General features: G+C 43.8%; 1 protein-coding gene across 2 annotated transcripts in view; it reads right to left on the reverse strand.

Annotated features, from left to right (window-relative positions):
• ADAMTSL2 (ADAMTS like 2) overlaps window positions 1-22,818 on the reverse strand; it is a 1,179,463-nt gene that overhangs the window by 633,161 nt on the left and 523,484 nt on the right. The window lies entirely within an intron of this gene.

The following is a 22,818-nucleotide window of genomic DNA, read 5'->3' on the forward strand; positions in this document are numbered from 1 at the left end:
TGATCCACATATGTCAGTACAGATTTTCCTAATGAACAGCAATGCATTGAACAACATTGTATCAGAGAGTTCTATAATTTAAGTGAATCCTCTAAAATTATTATCCCTTAACAGAAGGGTGGTATAAAAAATAAATAGAATTGACTTTTTTTTTCTGAGAGGTGCACATTTTCACAATGTATCACTCAGCTTTTATTAATCAACCCCAGACTGACATACCAAGGAGAAAACATTTTTTATACTTGTATTAGCCTAAGTGAAAATGTTTCCTTATATTGAAATTGCCTTTTTTTCAATGGTAACTACTTGAAAAGACAGTCTTCAAAGAATCTCTACCTTAATTTCCTGACGTAGTATGCAAGTTTTTCAGATTCATAGGAGATATGAAACATAGATCTTTCAATATATCCTGCCTGAGCTTTCAGACTGCACTAAGCCCAGTTTCAGGCATTAACATGTTACTGAAGCAAGATATTATTCTACCATTTTTTTTGACTGGGTTGTCCAACTAGGTTAAGGTCTGTTTTGTGGAGGCCTGGGGGGAAAAGTTCAACAACAAGATTAATGAACATAACAGTTAAATTAGTTACAATAATAAACATAAATGAACTAAAAAAAATCAAACACATTAAGGTGAATAACAATTACAACAAGATCCATAAAAGAAAAAAAAATATCTCATGCCTATAAATTAAATTCATAAAGGCAGCATGGGAGCTCACTGTTTAAGATTCTCTGTAGTTCAAGTTGGACTTCTGGTCACTGTCAGTGTAGTGTGGAGTTTGCATATTCTATACATGTCTCTGTGAGCTTTTCTGATATATGTCTTTCTTCACATACCCAAAGTACATCAGTCACGTAGTGACACTTAACTAATCATATAAAAAAATGAATTTACCCCTACCATCAGGGCCTGAGTCATGGCTGAAAAGGGTTCATACATCAGCCTACTTAACAAATGATGAAAAAAAGAAAAAAATAAGCATGACGTTAATTAATTTAACACAGATAAGTGCCCTCACAGGTTGGTGAATGTATTGCTAGGACACGTACAGTACAGCTAGTAAAACCTTGATTACATAACATTTGTACTGATATTGACTACTGGCAGGATAACTTCAGGCATTTAGAAAAATATTCCAGAAAAAACACAACCTTTTTTCAGTGATATACAGTGGTAAAGGCATATAGACCAAGAAGGAAATACTTAAATTTATGAGTTAAGGCATTAGACCAGAAAACTAATTGCAGAAACTGGTGATTATATGGGATTTTCAGCAACAAGGTATGGAGGCAATACAGGATGGAGAAAAAGGGAAATGCCTCTGTGCTCATTAGGATGAGCATGTTAGGTATACAAAGGTGCACGCATATGTATATAAAGGGATACACGTTAGATGCTCAAAAAAAAGTGCATCATGTGTGCATAGGAAGGGATGTGAGACTACATCATTTATTACTAAAGGATGAAAAAAAATTATAAAAAATACCCGTGTGAGACAGAAACATCCTTTCCTAGGTACAAGTTTCTATTAAAGCAGTGTTTCCAGAACGATAACTTACTTACTTTCAAAAAATGCTCGTGTAGTCTAAAAATTCAAGTTGGCAGTACTGTGAAAACTATGTTGGTCTAGTTGAATGTATTACATCAGCTCTGTATTCCTGTGTTTTCTCTTAGACAGAAACAAAATAGCATCTTTTGGCAGGTTGCTTAAAATCTGTGGTTGGTGTGATGCAACTGGGCACCAAACCTAAGAATGGTTTCAATTTGAGTGGAAAACTGAATTCATGGAACAAAAATAAACTTTGAAATGTAGAACTGTAGTGCTGCAGTGTATATTAGCTTTGTTATAAATCCTTTTGCTGCATTATGCAACTGTACAAACACAGGAAACAGAAGCAATTCAGATAATGAGTACAGTCAAAAAAGACTAACCCCGGGATTCATGAAGCTTGCACCAGGTGCAGGCGTAGCATCGGCGTTCTAACACCAAATATGGCCGCTGAGCGATTCAGGTACGAGTTATTTCCATGTGCACTACCTGCATATGCTATGCTCGCACAACTCCTGAGCCATGTATGCTAATTACCCCATGTGCAGCAGTGTAGCATGCAAATGAAGGTATGTAGCATTTCAGGAAGTGGTGCAGGCATAGTGTAAGCATGCAGAAATTTAAGCCATAGAAAATGGTTTACATTTTTGCAAACATAAAATCGGAGCCATGACAGCCGACCAAACACATGTATTATAATGTTAATATATGCCAATGGCTAAATAAATAGCCATTGGCATAAAAAAAATGCACAGAATATAAAATTAACATTTAATATATATAGTCACACTATCGCGACGTGAAAGCGCAGGGCAGCGGTGCGCAAAGGGGATCGCAAGGAATATATAAAAATATAGAATAAAACTGCAGTGAAACACATATCACGATTTCCCCATAATAGTCAATGGCAGGCATGCCACACCATGCTCATGGCTCAAGGGTTGCTAAGGGACAGTGACAGTGTTATGCGCAGTAGCTATGAATTAGTAGGCAATGCCATGCAAATGAGAGGAGTAATAGTGAATCACAGACTACCCTCTGGTGTAAGGATGCACCTCACAGCGTAGCATTATAATACCGAGGTGAGCCCTTGAGATAAAGATGACATCAAGAGAGAGGTGTGTCACCATTGCTGTAAGGACATTGGAGCATTGCTAAACCGGTTTGCCCCTAGCTAGGCAAAGCTGCAGGATAGAGGTGTGTCGAATCACCCATAGCTATGCTTAGCTGAGAGTACACAAGGTAACAGAGTATGCATGTGAACAGAGATGAAAACGCACGTAAACCCGGTAAATGGGTATGCGTGTTATGCACTGCAGCTGAAACAGGAAGGATATAGGAAAGAAATAAGGAAATGCTGCAGCAGTGAAATTGGAGTACAAATGACTAATTAACACCTAGGAGCCTACAGTGGGCCATTGACAACAGCTAACAAGGCTGCAAGCAGCTACCTGCAGAACAGGGAAGGGGGAGGGGTTGTACTGCAAAGAAAACAGCAAAGTGTCAAAGCAGAACAAAGGCGATATGCAGTACATCAGCTACAAGGCACATTTCACCATGACTGGATAGGAAAAGTACAAAACAAGAAAAACGGCAGGTGGATGCATGCCTGATAATGGGAGGGGATCCAGGTCTAAAAGTGAATTAAAGGGCAACAGATTAATCAAGGCAGGCAAGTAGATCTCCACAGTAAAGGCCCCACACTTGCAATACTCATTGCAAAACCCATAATTAAGACACGCAGCAGCTGGAATAGTTCATACACACTCACTTACATCAGCAGCATCCATAGCACAATACTGTAAAGTGTGAAAGCACCTCACAGACATTTGTGTATTCCCATACACTCTGCACCAGTGGTGTATACAGACGGGGAACTTTTATTATGTACATGTTAGGGGCTGCCATAGCTTTGATCCACCAGCATGCGCTGGAGACTGAAGGTGGTGTGGAGTATGATGCACATGACCACCGCAGGCACCAGAGGAGGAGGAGAGTGTTCCGACCCAGGCTAACCTACCAGGGGCTACATGATCTGGAGATAGTAGAGCATTACAGGGTGGGCAGGGGCACCCTACAGCAACTTGTGGAGCTGTGCCGGCCATGCCTCAGAGCCAGAACAAACAAAGGGGAACCCATCCCAGTGGATACGAAGGTATGTGTAAGCCTGAGAATACTATCTACAGGTACCTTTCAAAGACCAACTGGGGATATCATGGGTATCTCACATTCATCAGCATCCAGGGTACTACACCAGTTCCTGGATGCCATGTTACCACATGCCAGTGAGCACATATACTTCCCCTGAATGCAGGAGGAGTTGGCCAGCAATATGTGTCTCTTCCACTGTGTGGCAGAATACCCAGAGGTACTGGGTGCAATAGACTGCATGCACATACACATCAAGTCACCACCCGGTGAGCAGGGAAGGCACTACATAAACCGCAAGGGATATCCCTCCATCAACTGCCAGGTCGTGTACAATGCCCAGGGCATTATCATGGATGTTTGTGCTGGCAGCCCTGGAAGCTATCAAGACTCCCACATCTGGCATGCCTCACAGCTGTATTGGTTATTTCCCAAGGGGGACATCCCAAATGGCCACCTGGTGGGAGATGCTGGCTATGCACTGGAACTGTGGATGATGAATCCCATCAGAAATGCACACACACCCATGCAGGAATGTCATAATGAGGCACACGCACAAACCAAAATCATCATAGAGCATGTGTCTGGGATGCTGAAATCATGGTTCCATTGCTTGGACATATCTGGTGGAGTCTTGCAGTACTCTCCAGGTACGTGTGCTCACATCTTCATAGTGTGTTCCATGCTACACAATATGGTCCTGCGGAAACAGCTGCAGCAGGGACAGAATGGTGAAGGCCGTCACAGCCCACCACCATTGCCAAGGGCCCCACAAGTACAGAACACCCTGAGCCAGCCCCAGTAGGCAGATGGGAGGCGTGCCCAGTATGCCCATGCCTTGGCAAAGAGGGAACGTATAGCACACACACTGACAGTGTAGGCACCTAGGGACTGACACCTTTCTCCACCTGCACACACAGTAAAAATGAATGGCATACACACAAGACTACCTGTAAATTGTCATGTATAGGCAGCCTACTGTGTGAATTCAACATAGGCAGCCCTCCACTATTGCACACACAACAGCCATTGGCACAAGGTAAGTCAACACCTGAACAGTAAATTAAGCTATCAGCATATGCAGATACTGTATATAGATTCATAGGTAGGTATTTGGCCAACTGCCAGAGGCCATTCATAAGGCCAGCCAAAATGTGTCAGGTTTTGATAACCCATTGATTCATTAACCATCCCTCTGTGGAGCAGAGCCAATTGTTGGGATCCCTGGGGTGCATCTACTGTTCTCCATCCACCCTTCAAGGTTTCTCTTGCAGAGTGTTAGTAAGGGGCTCTGTATAATGTAGTTAAGGATGTTGTTCCAAAGTATGGGGAGTGTCTGTGACAGGAAGCTGTCCCTCCAGCATCTCCCGGTTATTGCTGTGGCAAGGTCAGCTCACTACAGTGTGTGGCTCACTGTGACATGGATTCCCATAGGTGGAGCATATCCATCAAGCCTGAGTTTGACATAGCTGTGTTGGTCAGTGGAGATCTTCTCTGGGTAAACGAGATGCCACTGAGTAAAGCAGGAGTTTATTCAGTCTGGCTGCATAGGCCATATGCTGGAGGCCAGTACTCCCCTTGGTGAGGTACACTGGTGGACCCCCCCAGCTGTTGGACGTGCCCTCTGACATACATCCCACATGGGTTATTATACCCTATGATGGGACTGATGAGTGATGACTAAAGGGGCACTATATCCCCAGTATGTCTAGATGGTAATCCTTTAGTAGTCAGATGGCCTACATAGAAGGATGTCCTAACTACTGTGGAGATATGATTGTCACAGGGGAGATCACTATCTACCTTAGTCTCCAGATACCCCATTACCTCGTCTGTATTAAAGTGGCTGCCACTCATGTGTTAATATGTGGGTGCCAATTCCACAATGGAATGACCATGCAGTTAGTGGCAATTGGCTGGAGGCCATGTCATTGGCACCCTGTGACATTCTCTGTATGGCCCCCTGAGGGATGTCCGTGTCAGCTGGACTATCAATCATGGCTCCCAGTTTGCAGTTATTGTCAAACATGGTCTGCCGTAGTCCACCTGTGTTTGCCTGTACATCTGAGGCATATATACCAAAACAGTAAGGCTCCCAGGACTGAGTCTTGTGGGACACCAGTTGTGACTGTTCAAGAGTTGGACCTGGAGACCTCTAGTCGTACCATGTGGGTTCTGTGTGTAAGCCCATTGGCAGCCCATCCTGTGATGTGTGGGTGAATGTACAGGCTGGTGTGTTTATCAATAATACTGGAGTGGGGCATGGTGTCAAAAGCCTTGGTGAAGTCCAGGTAGTATGTGTGAACTACCCCCCCCCCGTCATCTAACGTCTTGGTGACTGTATGTAAGACATCAAACAGGTTCAGTAGGCATGATCTGCACTCAACCAAGCTGACATGGGTTGGGTCACATGATCGAAGGTTACCAATGTCATTGTTAATGAGTGCCTTGAGGATGTAAACCATACCATTGCAGACCAGGTTAGTCAGGCTTATGTGGTGGTAATTACCATGGTCAGCTGTGATTTCTCCGTGATGGAGTGGAATAAATGTTGCCATGCGCTATTGTATGGGCATGTAGCCTGTGGAGAGGCTAAGGTAGGAATGCTTAATTAGGTGGGGGACAGGTTGTCTTGTACAGTTTGCAAGATGCAGTCTGGGTCAACATCTGCCTCCATTGATGCTGTGTTCTGCTGTTAAAGAGGGCCATTCCCATCTGTGTGTCTCTGATGGTTGGGATACTGTATCTTTCGGGTAGTGTTGTGGGCTCTTTAGGGGATGAAGTATGCACCGAATGTATCTGCAAGGATGTTGGTGATACCAGTAGGGTCAGCATATTTTGTGCTATATTTCACTGGCACAGTGCAAATCTGTGTTTCACCACGTAGATTCTTGACATAGCCAAAGAAGACTTTGTGGTTATCTTTCAAATCCTTGCGTATTTTCCTGCTGATGTTAGCCTTGGATTATGTCATGAGGGACCTAAGTATCATACTAATAGTGGTCATGGATCTCTGCCCTTCGTGGGATTTGCTGTGTGTGTTTGGAACACTGTCCTATGTCTGTAGTATAGCCTGTTTATTACAGAGGTCCACCAGACCAGTGTCCTTGTCTAGGAGGAGTGAGTCTTGGTTTACCAGCTATGGCACAATCCATACATCCATCTAGGTGCTTATAGACTGCATTTGTAAATCTGTCTGTATCTTGAAGCAGTGTTTCCCCTTAGCACAGGGGCTGTGAAACCCCCCACCCCTGTCACTAGTACTGTAAATTTAGCTATAGAAAAGGTATACACTGTGGTATCTATGGGTGGGGGAGATGCTAGGGTGTGGAAACAGGGAATAGTTCATGGTCAGATCTAACCAGTGACCGGTTAACCTCCACTGTGGTGTACCTGTTGCCTATGTTGGTGGTGACCACATCTAGTAGTTTCCACCCCACGTTAGGGAGGTTACCACCTGATACAGGGCATATGAGGTGATATATTCCAGGAAGCGCTGGTCCTGGAAGTGAGTACCGGAGTACGTTTCCCAGTTAATGGCATGGTAGTTGACATCGTCCAATGCTAGGGTATGCGTTAGGACTGTCATGTTCTCCACTGTCTCCAGGTATGTGGAGTGGAGGTCTTGGGTCATGGAGGGTGATCTGTAGCAGGCCACATTCCACATTGTAGTTGTGGCTGATGTTAGCTGCACATGGATGATCACAGAGGTATCATGCTGCCCCACTAACCTGGAGGTGTAGGTATCCCTGATGAATATGGATACAGCCCCTTCATGTCTGTCAGTCCATGTTCTGTGGCTGAAATGTGTGGTATGGGTTGTAGTCTGTTAGTGCTGGTGTGCTCTCAGGAGCCTTAAGACAGATTTCAGTTAATGCACAGATGTTGATGTTGTCCATCCTGAGGAGTGCTGTGAGTGCATGCATGTTGTGATCACAACCCCTGGTGTTGAGTAGCATAAACCTCATTGAATCTGCTATTGTGCTGTTTGCAGAGCTGGTATTCACCTTCGAGACTCTCCTAAATAAGGCACCATGGGGGTGCCAATTGCCTTGGCCAGTATTCCAAAGCGTAAGGCTGACACATAGGCTGGTATGGTATCATTGCATGCATGTTCCCCGTCTGTGCTTGTTTTTCATCTCCCCTGTAGGTAACCTAGTGGTAAGCAGTAGAAAGCCTTAAACTTATACAAGTCTTCTAGCTTCCAAGATAGGCTTTTGGAGTGACAAAGTATCAGTGTTCTGTATGTTCTTGCTGTACTCAACTGTTTCCTGACTACATTGTGAGTTCACACTGTATATTGTGATCTGAAGGTCTGTTTATTCACATATTATGGCTGTGATGGCCTGCACATTAGAGGTTCACAGATAGCCTACTATCTATCTGCCCAAGGGCAATTAGAAGCATAGCAACAGTGTGTTGGCCATCCCCGCAGCATTGATGAAGTAACTGAGCCTCTGTAAAGCATAGTCAATGAAGCAATTCCAGGCAGAGTTGCTGGAAGCTGTTGAAGTCTGTGGTTGTGGAGGGTGATAGGGGCACTTAGTGATCTAAAGAGGGCATGTTAATGTGGCAATTCAACACCATTCAATCCCCCCAACAGGTCTTGCAGCTATCAAACTGGACAGGTGCCCCCACCCCCTGGCTGTATGGTTCTGGGACACATGATCCCAGGGGTGTATATAGTCTGTTACCAATTCACACAACAAGGTTTCCCTTGAAGTGTGTCAGTGAGGGGCTATGCCTAATGTAGTTAGGAATGTAATGTATTGTCTCACAGTACATTTGTTATATGTTGTTATGTCAAGAGTACGTGAAGCTCGGTGAATTTGGGGGCTCCCGCCCTTTGCTTAGCCTAGCTTACACATAGAAATCATCTAAACAGGAAATAGGCGGAAGCAATGTTAATGTCAACAGTGTCATGGTTACAGCATCTGCATAGTATCTGTGCATTCGAGGTTATAATCCCGATAAAGGCAGGGATGTTTATCATGTGCAAAAGTATACCCTAACCACAGCTTGCATATATAGGTAGTAATCGTCTGTATAATAAACATTCAAATCACCCATATAAACCCATGTGTGCAGGAGAGTACAGGCAACAGAGAATGTAATGTCACGTCTTATATATCCAGAGTAGTTAGTGGGTGTGGCCGTGTTTGTGTGCACATGCTATACGTTACAATGTTTAACTGTGTTTAACCACTGCTATAATGTCACACAAACACTTTTAAACACGCTGACACCTGCTTAAATGAGCCTTATTCTGCAGTAAAAAACATTTGTAAAGCATCGCAGGTGTCGAATCCTGGACCATGCACACTATAATCATGGGATGTACCACTAAACCATCCGAGGTGTAAACATGTTTCATGGTCCTGAGACTACACCTTATACCATATGCATTTCACTCTAATGATCACAAATGGGACAGTGGCTTTGTGTACATATGTACAGTACATTGTAATGTACTGTAGTTTGTGAACCAACACATTCCAGTTTACAGATGTATTACTGTTACAAACTAATACAGAATATATATATATATATATATATATATATATATATATATATATGTCAGTGATGTCTGCACATATATATATATATATATATATATATATATATATATATATATATATATATATATTATACAGTTACATCATATATATAAGCATCAATGAATACACTTCGTGACACAGAAGCACTCCAAAGGAATTGGAGTGTACACAAAACACATGCAGCTCTGGTATTATAACAATTAATATTAACCTAATTCACCATAGAAGGGGTGGTTGTTGTGTATGTGAAGATTGGGGTGGGAAAGGAATTATGGGTAATGCAATCATGCATCAAAAAGGGCCTGGGTCGGATGTCCAATAAGTGAACTGGAGGGGCATACATGGAGTATGGGGACAATATAAAAAGGACACAAAACAAGAACCTTACTCATTCATAATACACCCTGTCATGTCGCATTGCAACACCTACTTTCACAAACATATGAACATTAACATGTATCAGACATATGTACACCAACTGATTGTCACATTTGTTTTCAGTAGTGAGGAATGTCTGTAGTACAATGTATATTCTAAACACCATAACATTTGTGCTTATCTCAGATGCCTTAGTGGTAAGGTCAGTGACTGTGGTGTTTATGGTCACGGGTTCAAGACCTGCAAGGGCTGTTAGGTTATTTTGAGGGCCACAATAAGGGCTTTTGGATGCAGGTGGATTAAAGCACTCTTAAGCAGTTGTAAGTGGGTTTCTACATGTTTGCACAACAGTAAGTGGAGCTGCAACATGGTAAACAGAGAAGCGCTTCACACTTTTGATCTTTGCTTAATGTCACGCAGACCACGGGCAAACCTGCTCACAACCATGTAAATGTGCGTTATTCACACTTTCCCTACCAGTGCCTACTCTAAGAGGTAAAATAATAACATCTTCCAGGAGTAGAAGTCGCAACCATGTACTCCATCCTCAGAGTAACCTAACACTAAGTTACCTGGGATGTTCCTATCCCAGTTGTGTATGCAGACAGGTTAAAACACAAAAGGGAGGAATGTGTTGAAATAGGACAACCCGCCATGTACCCAATTAAAGGTGTATGCTCATATATATATATATATATATATACAGAGAGAGAGAGAGAGAGAGAGAGACAAAGACATAGAGACATGTCGATATATATGTAGATATATAGATAGGTTAAAGACATCTACACATCTATTGAGGTACAGATAAAATATGCAATAATATATATATATATATATATATATATATATATATATATATATCTATATATCTATATACATATACACACACATATATAAATATATATATATATATATATATATATATATATACACACGCACACACACACACATATATATATATATATATATATATATACACACACACACACACACACACACACACACACACACACACACATACATGTCTGTAGAAAGCATCCAAAGTGGTCATATCTGAGTATAACATGGACCATAGCAATCACACATTCCACCCCCCCCAAACAATATGAACATAACATATGAAGAGTATACGCCAATACGCTATTACAAATATGTTCTATGGACACAGTCCCCACCACAACTGCATTGACTGCAAATATCCATGACAGAATTACACAGACAGTTTTCATTTTGCAAATCTTTATTGCATTCCGATGTATTGCCAAAAGGATTCAAGGACTAACAGTACCTGCATGCTTTACAGGAAGAATTTAATAGTGCCTTAATGAATCAGCCTGCAATTACCATAGTATTAGTCCACTAAGGGATAGGTGCTCACATAGGGAAAGAAACAAAAGGGATTCCTACACACCTGCATGTGCTATGTACACCCACCAACATCTACCCAACAACTGAAATAATTATATCAATACATACTGTCATACCATAATCAATTATGCAACTACTGTACAACATCTGCTGAAACCTAAACATACCTGGACACAGACACACTAATATGGCCCTTTGTGATATAGTTGCCATTATACAATTGAACAGCTGCTGATGTAGCAGGGTTTGTATGAACTAATCCCGTTTCAGAGGGTTGAAAGGTCCGTACAACCAGAAGTTTTACCGAGTACTGATTATTAGCACAGTATGATACACAGTAACACCAAGCTAAATATGTCTGGTAAGCACACTGTAGACCCCCTAACATTATATGCACAGCTATGCAGCCTTGAGCTGGTCAAACAACCTGGCCAGACTGACACACATGCAGAAGTATTAGGTACAAACAAACCCTGCACAAGTAGCAATGTTCAGAAATATAACAGCAGTACTCACATTTAGACCAACTCCTCTAGGTTTTACACACAATATATTACTGTTCGTCTCCATACAGCTGTTGCAATAGATTCCCAACAAAACTTCCACGCTGTCTTCCTCACAAGTAAGGCAAAGGGGCAATGCCCAAATGGAGTACTCACTTATACTCCACTGTAGCTATGGTATTGGCTAAGGCAGTAGCAGCGCAGCTGATGTGCATGTAATTAGCTACTTAGGAACACCAATTGGCCATCAGGATAGCACATGTTACTGATCTGTAACTATAAAAGCTTGCCTTGTCACACATTCAATCCATCTGTATCTACCTGTAGGGCAGTAAAAAACACTGAAAGACCAACTGAAAACAAGTATTATACTAGTTAATAACACCACCGATTACTAAGACGGTATGTATAACATGTAGTATATGTCTGTGTATGTAGTATCTGTACTGTAAGAATTACAGTGTAATCAATGCATATAATGGAAATAGCTATCTTGTAGCGATGTATTGCTGAGCAGTAGTAATGCTTGTAGTATTCTATGAGTGTACTGCTGTAGGTCACATGGCACACTCCACATACACCACAAGAGATGATATGGGATTGGAACCCACCAATTCGCTTCCAGCCACTGTCAGTGTCAGGATTGGTCCAACAAGTATGTGCTATAACAGGGGATAGTATATGTCAGTATATTGTAACAGTTGACATATGTATGGGTGTATAAGTAAGATGAACATGTTAAAGGTGGGCTTACCATGCAAATATGGTGTGCATTGTGGGATATTGTGCCAATCACTGTGCAAAGTACAGTATTCTAGGCAGATCTGTATTCTATTCTACATAGCGGTTCTGTTATGTTATGCAAACAGTAGTTATATCTATTGGCAATTACAATACTCAATGACAGGATACATAGCATTAGTATCCATCTGACAGGTTAGCAGCATGTTAGAAAACATAATTGGAAGAGCCAGGTAACTATCCATGCACATAACACATGTAATATCCACCTCTCTACTATCGTTTGCAAGCAATAACAGCTGTGCATGTGCACATGTTATGCAAAGGTATAGTGACCCTTATTACAGGGCTGGGCCAAATGGCTATCTGCACACCTACATAGAGTGGATATTGAGAGTACAGACACACTGGTTGAACTACCAGGTTTGTGTAGCCCAGCCTGTCATTGCCAACCTAACAGCTGCCTGCACATACTGTATGTAAGGTAGTGCACAGCACTGGTAATGAAACAAGTTGCATATCATCTTAAACTCCAGTGTAACATCTGCAGTAGGAGTGTAAGATGTAGGAGACAGCTGCCCATGTGTAATAGCCGCATCATAGGTGATGGCTCACACTATCTGATTATATCCTGATCATGTTGATAGTGGCATCAGAGCCTATTGATACATGACTCTGTTTGGGGAGTGGGTGCCTGTGCCCAACAGAGCTCATGGTCCTTGTGGATATGTGAGTATATACCCAGAGAAGGAAACAGACCTGTAGACACTTGCATCATCTGTAATCAACTAACAGGATGTGATGTGCTCCTCAGAGGAGGATTGCTGCTAAAGGTAGCTACAATGTTTCCATAACAGCCAGTGTTGTCACGTCCATAACACAAATATTTACATGTGAGCATCACTGTCTAAAACATCTTCATAGGCAATACGTAAACTAAATACATTACTTGGTACTTTTAGTACTGACTGCCCATACAGGCATGTCCACAAATCAGCTACTAGTGTTTCCTAATGTCAGCTTTGTGTATGTGGCCATCCTGGGGGAATGTAATCTCTATGCCATGTACACTGCCAGACCCACCTAACACCACACCCTACACATTGTCTGGGATGCAGCTACAGGGGTAAGCTGTAAGGCAGCCCAGTCTACAGCCATGACTGGACTGGACAGTCATGAGGTGTTGGTTAACACATGCAGCTCATCAACACAACCAACACATACCCATACCAGAACACAGTAAGGACACCCACACACACTACCAGAAATCACACACATTCACAGACGCATCCAAGTATCTGGCCAAACAAGTGACCCCCCCAAGCAGGAAGAGACAGACACCAAAATACACAAACTGTATGACATAGTTTGCATAATTGTGCCACACCTCTGAACACATGACTGGAAACATGCCCAACAGTACTCATTTGTGAATGCAAACTCTAGAACTATGTTACACACCAACCTATACTAGGGCATACATACTGTCAGCTGCCTGTCTGCCATGATTAGCCACATACTCATACACTCAGACCACCTTTTGAACTATACACATGGCTCTGGCATATTCCATGTTGTTGTGCAGGACCTGTGATGCAGTAGCCTGGACTGCATGGAAGCACATGTAGGAACTGTCAGGTCTTTTAGCCCATGCAGGTATGTACCAAGGCCTGGGTAGAATTCTGCCATTGGCCAGAATGATACTGCAGTACAGGGACAAAAGGATTGTATTCCACAATTGCCTAGTGTAGTTGTGCATGTCACAGGGTATCCAGTATCTGTTATCCTGGGATAACATGGTTGACAGACGATGATGCTTTGCCAGACAGGGCCTGCACCTGTCACTCCTGGAAATCTGGATACAGCCTAGGGCCCATGCTTCCCCTATAGTGCCTTCATCATGCACGGTTCAGGTGAGGGTCCACTGCAGTTACAGGGACAGCCAAGCAATAAACTGTGGGTCTCACTACACAATGATACATGTCACAAACACTATACGGCACATGTATGTCAATCCCTAACACGGAGAACATATCTTTGCAGTAGCTGAGACATGTTTCAATGCACCGGACAACACACCTGCATGACCGTGTTATAACACATACCTCACCTTTTGCCCATTATCTTTTATTGGAACACATGGGCCGCAGGTGTGTCCATATTCCTGAAGGATATGTACACCCCCACGCTAATTGCACTTGCATAACATCAGATGCATTATGCTGAGCAACTACCTTTGTGCCACAGTGGAATTCAAAATGCACCTTGAGACAGATCACCCACCAGGCTTCCCAACTGTCATAATGTGCTGTAATGGGGAAGATTCGGTCTGAGACAGAACCATAATATTGGCTACTCTCAACTATTGCATTATGAACTGGGAAGACTCCTCATGTACCAACACCTGTGCACAATGCATGTTGGATTCCATCGACCCCACTGACCTGGATCACAGTATTCACACAAACAGGGCTAACAGTATGCTACACAAAGTTAGTCTCCAATGCCAATGTTATGTTTCCTAAGAGCAGAGTGGTGAGTGCCATGGCACCCATGCAGATGGACAATGCATGTGCAAATGCTGAATCCTACACAAATGAACCTTAAGCAGTCACATATGTGCAGTGATTGTGCCATTGAAACAGAACCAGGAGTCAACCCAACATAAACAAGTAGGCAAACTGGTGGTACCATGCTTTAAACTGTACCACAGAAGGTAGTAACTGTTGCAAGAGTGAACACACATGAGTGTAGGTTATCCCTGGTCAGCCTCAGTAAGATACAGATACACCATATAAAACCATGCAAAGCTACTGTGAAACCAATCAGCCACATATTATGAGGCCAAGCACAGAGCATTCTATAGCTGTGTCATTAATCGTAATGGCAATGACAAGACCTGCTGTGCTGCACAGCACTACAGCATGGGAAGTACTGCACCTACAGAAATAGCACCCGTTCATCCAGATAGTGTCTCAGTGAACATAAACCCACTCCCACCCCCCCACCCCCAACAGGTATACTTAGTAATATATCCATGTACACTACAAAGCCCCTGTACTAACGACTATGCAGGCACAAACTGCACTCTCTAATGCCATACATACAGCTTTCATGGGACCTGTCAACATCTCAGGGTGTATCCTACACAAATGTAAGAACATTCAGCTATCCACATACTCATCATGTTCAATCATAGCTCCATGTCAGGCTGTGTACACACCGAATGGTGCACAGCAACAGTTATCACACCCCACAAAAGGGGAGACACCATTGGTAATGGGACATAGTGCACAACTACCCTGCTGAGTCTGGTCTATACAGCCATGTACTGTGGTCAATGTAATTGATGTACTCGGTACAGATGTAGATGACAGTAGGTTTGATTCACATTGGATATCATGACCTTGCCAGGTCATAGGACACCATCACCCATACTGTGTTCCAACTACACTCAGTAAACTAGGTGTATATTCCTATGTCACAGGAGTGGTTGGCAACTGGACTGCTGGCAGAACCCACACTTCGGAAGGTGTCTGACACATACAAACACATCAAACCAGTGCGAGCCACAGTAATACAGGGGTCATTCCTGGTACTCCCCCTTTTTGTTATCTATACCACATAGACTAACACAGAAGGCATCAGCCTATTGATGTCTGCAAATGACTATGAACTAGGAGCAATAGTCGACTCATTGTGTGCTGTGCTCAACATACAGAAGGGCCTTAGTGTGTCAGATGTGTGGTGTGTGATGTATGGCCACAATCTGACAGCTAAGTATTGCATTGTCATCCCCTATGTTACAAACCCTATACCCATTAACTACCACCTAGGCAGCGGTCACCATAATGGCAACTGTGTGTATGGGATGCAGCTGGACAGTACTTCCCTTTGATAGTCATGTCACCACAAAAGACAGGTAGTTATATGTGGCACCCCTAATCATAACAGGGTGCCATCCAGGAATATAGGGATAACTGCTCAGCCATACTCAACACCCATGTGACCCATAATAGATCACATATTTCCTTTAAGGGTTATTGCCCATGTGTAGATGGCCTACACTGCCCTTCACAATCCCTGGCTGCACTATGTAGCATGCAGCCTACCCTGAATAAAGCCATGTCTAACCCAGAGGTGTTAGACATGCTACACAACACATCCTGATCCCAAATAAACACATACATCATGGACATCCACCTTTCTAGTACAAGGATCACAACATGCCTGACAGATCCCTGTCCCATACACTTAACACACTCTTGCCATACTATACATCCCTGTCCAGCGAAGCTGCACATCACCCCTCTCTGTGATATGGTGTGATGACCGCATGCCAAATATATCAGCAACCATGTGTATCGGTTCTGTGGCACTGCTTGAACTGGCCACTGAATCTTACCTGTCTGTTGCCTACGGCTAGGTAACCTGTCTGCCTAGGCTCGTAAATGGCCCAGGGCATATAGCCTGCTAGATCACTATGACCATACTTGCCATAGTTGATGTCCAACCTTGCAAATACCGTCAGGCTAGCTATTGTCCCATGTGTTACACATGTACAACACAGTCAATACATGGCAGGATGCTACACAGCGGTACAGTGCCATGTAGGTGCATATGGCAAAACACATACATGCTTGCAAGTCTGCAGGGTCACAGGTCATGTCCCTGATGGCTATGTATGACTACATATGTGGCATATACACAGCATTAAGGGTGATTGCATTAATATGAACACATCCAGGCATGTGCTGATAGGTAAAGACACCACTACAGGCAAACAGACATGCCCACGTCAAGACAACATCCACATGGTGTATGAGCAATGTCATCACATGACACACACATATAAGGCGATAACATCAGATCACCATAAGGTGTCAAATGTGTGTGACTTATACATGTCAGTGGTGCTAGTGTCATGTAGATCTACAAAGATGTATTTGTAATCTTAATAAATGTGATACGCATGTATGTTCAACTGTAATGCTGTACTACTCTGTGAATTACTGTGACCTGTCTCCATCATTATGTCTTCCAGGTATGCAACGTAGCAGACTGTCGCCATACAGATGCTTGGAGGATGAGGTCCTCATCCCATACCTCCTCGACAAACACACGCCGCTCTTCAGCCATGTGCCACAGGATGCACAGCAGTGGGATGCATTGTGGGAGGAACTCTGCAGGAGGGCAAATGATGTTGGTGGTCACAATCGCACCTATCAGCAGGTGCGCCAAGACTCTACTGACCTGATAAGATGGGCGAAACAGCATGCTAATGCAATCGCCAGGGCACAAGGTGCAACAGGTGGAGGGCCACTCACCCAGCCCCCACTCACATGTACCGAGGAGCTAATGGCCAACCTGGGGACACCTGCAGACCTCCATCCACAAGCTTTAGCTACTATTGTGGAGGTGGGTGTCTCTCAACCACTGAGCCTGGAGTTGCCTGGTAAGTCACTACTGCAAATAAAACACATCCATATATCACATAGTTACATGTGTTACTGTACAATATGTAATGTAACATCATATGCAAGGCATGTATGCATACATGCCACATAATATAGTCTCCTACTCCATGTATGCACATATGTGCATACTCCATAGTATAGTGCATTGTACTGGCTTATGTGCTAACATAGACAGTGCACCCTGTAGCTACCACACAGGTGTGGATAAAGATCTTACTGCTGTGACACTCCTGTTTAGGTAGCTCTGGCATTTTGTAGTGACAGCAGCCTGTGTCAGGTGAGACTGCTATTATTTACCAGGCTTAATTATACATGGAACATATTAATTGCATGCTATCTGCCATAAGACATGTACACATAATGTATGGCGGTCCTGGTAATGGACACTGGTCAGACCTGCAATGCATCACACTGTTTACCTATGTGAAACAATTGAAGACTATATGAAACACCTACACTAAACCTTCCAAACTGTCATTGCCAGATGTGTGGACAACAGTGAATACAATGGTGGAGGTGTGTCCCACTGTAGGGACAGGTACTACATAGCAGCATTACACATGTTGGGAATATGAACAGTACTGTACAGAGAGCATATGTGTGCACACACACACTAAATGTGTTGGAGCTGGAGTATGCCCGGCCCACAGGATACACCCTTGTGGAGTATACCCTTGCTATGAATGTCACACAATGTCATGTGCTATCAGACATGTCCATGACATGTAGTGGGCTGACTGCAACAGTGCTCAGCTATCCTGCAAAACATGTCTCACATCCCATACATACCACCCTTTGTCAGCATAACCCTGTCCTCAGTGGAGCATATGACACCTATGGGTGTATGTCATATGGGATAACATTGACATGTGAAATAAGATGGCCATCACAACCATTGTACTGAACATGTGTACACATGGTCATGGAGGATGGCCAGAGACATGAAGCAAAACACACAGTAGAAGTGATGTACATGTGTGTACACACTGTTGCACATTGGCTCGACACAATACAACTATGGCCTTTGTGTAATGGTGATATTGCAGATGTGAAACACTAAGCATCATACAGGCCTGTGCACAGCTTGTGTAGGCATAACATAAAACCACCACATAACATGTCTTGAACATCATGGAAGCATTCACCTATACAGTATCCAAATACATACATCTGTTGCACAACACACACATGCATCCACATCAAGCCACATATACAGTACATTCACCTTACTGGTGTCAGATATCATTGGCATGCCTGCTCCTCATGTGTGTGAGGTACACAGATGGCATGTGGGACATAGAGTACTTGTAAGTTAGCCATGTGTGGGCATAGTTGCCAGGTATCAGTAATATGGTTGCAGATGTGCAGGGGTGTCATCTGTATACCCTTCTGTGACCTGTGTCACACATTCCACATTAGGGTTTATTGTGTATACACCTCAGTGATGTGGGTCACATTCCACATTAGATATGTATTGTATGTGAACATAGTCATGGCTATGAACTGTCAGTAACTCACACTGTATAGCAATTGTGAAGCCATATGATGCCCTGCAATGGCTATGCACATCAGCTCAATGTGCAGTATGTCCTTGCATATTTGAAGAGTGGACAGACAACACTGCATCAGCTGAAGGCCCATGTTAGTATAACATGTCCCTGCATTGGGACACCATTATCATACTGTAGATTGGAAAGGACACCATTGTGTTACACATGTATGCATGTCATTCAACACATCAGCAGAAGATATGTCATACTACATGTGACTGGCAAGGTCATATGCCACACAGCAGGCCGGTGTACTGTAAACCTGTGCTGGTCTGTGGCACATTTGTAAAGTAGGGACAGCCATGTCAAACTTGTGTACAGCCACATGCACAATGTCTACACTAAGCTCAGGGATAGGCAGAATAATGTTGAACAGACATGCACTGCTTTGGGGGAGATATGGAAGCTAGGGCTCAGGCAAACATAGTATGCAGTTGACATACCCTACTGCTCATGTCCTCACACATAGGGGCGGTGGCAAACACAAAGCATCAGTGGCAGATGTACAAAGGTAAGCGATGGTCTGTTAACATGTGGTGTATGTTGCACACACCATGGCAGTGCAGTGCAACGGTGCAAAGTGCATGCATTGTGTTGCATGTATGGGGCATAGGCTACTAACACAAATGGTGCAATACCGGTATGTATGATAACCACCACTATAATTATGTAAGGTGCATGCCATCTGCTATACCACATGCATGCTGTTGTGTGCAACTCAGGGATGTACGATAACTACCACTATAATTGCTTAAGCTGAAACTATAATTGTCTAAGCTGAATTCCATCTGCCATATAACCTGCATGTAGCATGTGTGTCTGTGTGTGTCTCTGTCTGCGTGTCTTTGTCTGTCTGTGTGTGCCTCTGCCTCTGTCTGTCTGCATGTGTCTGGTATAACTTGTAATGCACAGTTCTTGTCTTCCCCTCACAGGTGTTGATGTAGGTGCATTGTCCTCCTGCGGTCCACCTGATGTTAGTGTCCGCACAGACTCTAGCAGTGATGATGATAGTGTGATTGAGGCACAGGCAGGGTTGTCAGGAGCTGAATCTGTGCCATCAGTTGCCATTCCACCTGTCTCCTCCTCATCCTCGCACACAGTTCCCCTGTCTGCACATACCCCATCATCGGCCATAGAGGAAGCACAGTTGGTGGGTGGTAGCATGGAACAGGGAAGTGTGGTGACTATGGAAGGTGTGCCTGCACACCATGATCCCAGTCAACAGACTGGTGATGTCCCACACAGGTATGTGCCCAGCACTGCTCATAGGAGGACTACTGGCCAACATGCCCCTGCGAGACCAAGCACATCAACTGGAGTCACCAGACACATGTTTCAGGCTGTAATGGAGGCACAGGCATGTGCTGAACTGCACAACAGAGATGGTCTGAGGCTTCAGAGAGCTACTGTCTGTTCATTAACTGACAACATCCAGGCACTTGCAAAATGCTCACCATCATCTTGCACATGTTTTGGATAGATGATTGGGTGACATGGTGGGAGTCCTTGACAGTGGCATGTCAATCCGTGAATGTTGACTGTTTGTGCTGGAACATCTGGTGGTAATGAGGCATCAGGCATGTGGACGTAGGCCAGCTACATCACCTGTTGAAGGTCTACGTGAACATGCTACTGCACATGCCCGCTCCCATAGTGGCAGTAGCAGCAGCAGTGCTGCTGGTGCTATGCAGTCCACACCAGGACACAGCAGACCACGTGCACGTGGTCCTGGGTGGTCCCATCAGGGACATGATTCCAGTGGACATGTGTCATCAGACGGTACACAATCTGGACCTCTGCCTGGTAGTGCCCATGCAACCCCTGGCAGGCGCAGGTCACGTGGTCATGGCCGGACACTGTGAACTGTGACACCTGCCTTGTACAGTCTGCAGCTGTCAATAATACCCCTGTGTAGGCCAGCCACATGCCAGACCTGTGTGCATGCATACACACACACTGGAAAGAAATGTAGGGCACCTCAACACTCACTCGCATAACATCCACACATGCCCAATGATATCACAGGCCCTAACACACACACGCACGATGTAATCCAATGGCACAGCCTAGGCCTCTGGCAAACATTATCACCCTGTGCATATGATGATGCCTGTGCTGCAACCCTGTCATCCACACCATCAGTGTAGGGACATGTTCATATGGTCTGATGCACAGGGTGAACATACTAGGTAGACAATTGTAGATTAGTATTGTTGAGTAGTGTTGACAGGCAGCAGACATACCATGTATTGCAGTTTTTGAATGCATTTTGTACGTTTGACAGCATGTATCATGTGTAACAACACTAACAGCATGTTGATCTTGACGTTCTGCCTTCCTCTTTCAGGTTTAGTTGCATGTGCCGGGGGATGTTGGTGTTTGCGGGAGTCCCATATGTACATGTTCATTACCCACAGGTCAGTATGACAATACCTGCATGCACTTTGTAGCTTCCACATCACAGTTATATTCACCCATAGTTTAATTATGTTTACTGTTCTAATGATCCAAAAGCATGATAGCTGTGTAGTAAGCTCCTGTGTTCAGAACCATCACATCCATAGTGGGTGATATCACAAGTATAGTTACCAGGAGCTCTGAGTGGGTAAAAAAGAGTGGCATGCTGGATGATAAGGGTAAAGGCCAGTGGAAATAGTGGCTTCACATTGGGAAGCAGTAATACCCATTGTCATTGCAGCATGCAAACACAGGCACACCCACACACTCAGGGTTTCCAGACATAGTAACACACACTTTGACACACACACACAGACAGCTGCCAGTGTTCAGATGAGAACCCCTGCCTATGTGCATACCATCATTATAGTACTACACAATTACAAGGCGCTCCACATAGATTACACATGTACAGGTAGCTGGAATGGCCTAAGATTGAGGACATCTACAGGGATACTACAGTGCAGCGAGCGTATGTGGGGAGGGGGGGTCCATCAGTAGGCTATGTAACAACAGATCACACCCCAGGGCATACATGTTAACAGGTGGTTAGTATGCCAGTCTATGATTGATGACATCAACAGGGACGCTAGACTGCTTTGAGTGGATGGGGGAGGGGCATTAACATTTCACTATGGTAAAATGCAGCCTCACTCCAGGAACCGGACAGCCATACATACACATACACACACACACACACACACACACACACACCGGCATTCACAAAGATATACACCTATGTCACACACATAAAGACACTTTACATGTGTGAGGTTTAACCACCTGCTTATGCCTTTCTTTCTACACTTCACTCTGTACTGGTGTCAACAACAGTGTTCAGGAGAGTGATAACATGTGGGATGTATTCCCAACCATACGTGACATATATGGACACACACCCACACGTGCCAGTACTGTGAATCAAACACCTGCCTATCTCATGATAGGTACTACAGCACTATCACATCTGGTACAATGCTTACTGACTCTTTCCTTTGACAACTATGCTGATATATGCACAATATATGCACAGAGGAGGTATTACTGTTACAGGTGTAATGGGGTTTGCCTTTGGTGTCACC

The sequence above is a fragment of the Protopterus annectens genome, chromosome 16.part0 (assembly GCF_019279795.1).
Source record: "Protopterus annectens isolate FY-2018-M chromosome 16.part0, PAN1.0, whole genome shotgun sequence".
NCBI classification, from domain to species: domain Eukaryota; kingdom Metazoa; phylum Chordata; order Ceratodontiformes; family Protopteridae; genus Protopterus; species Protopterus annectens.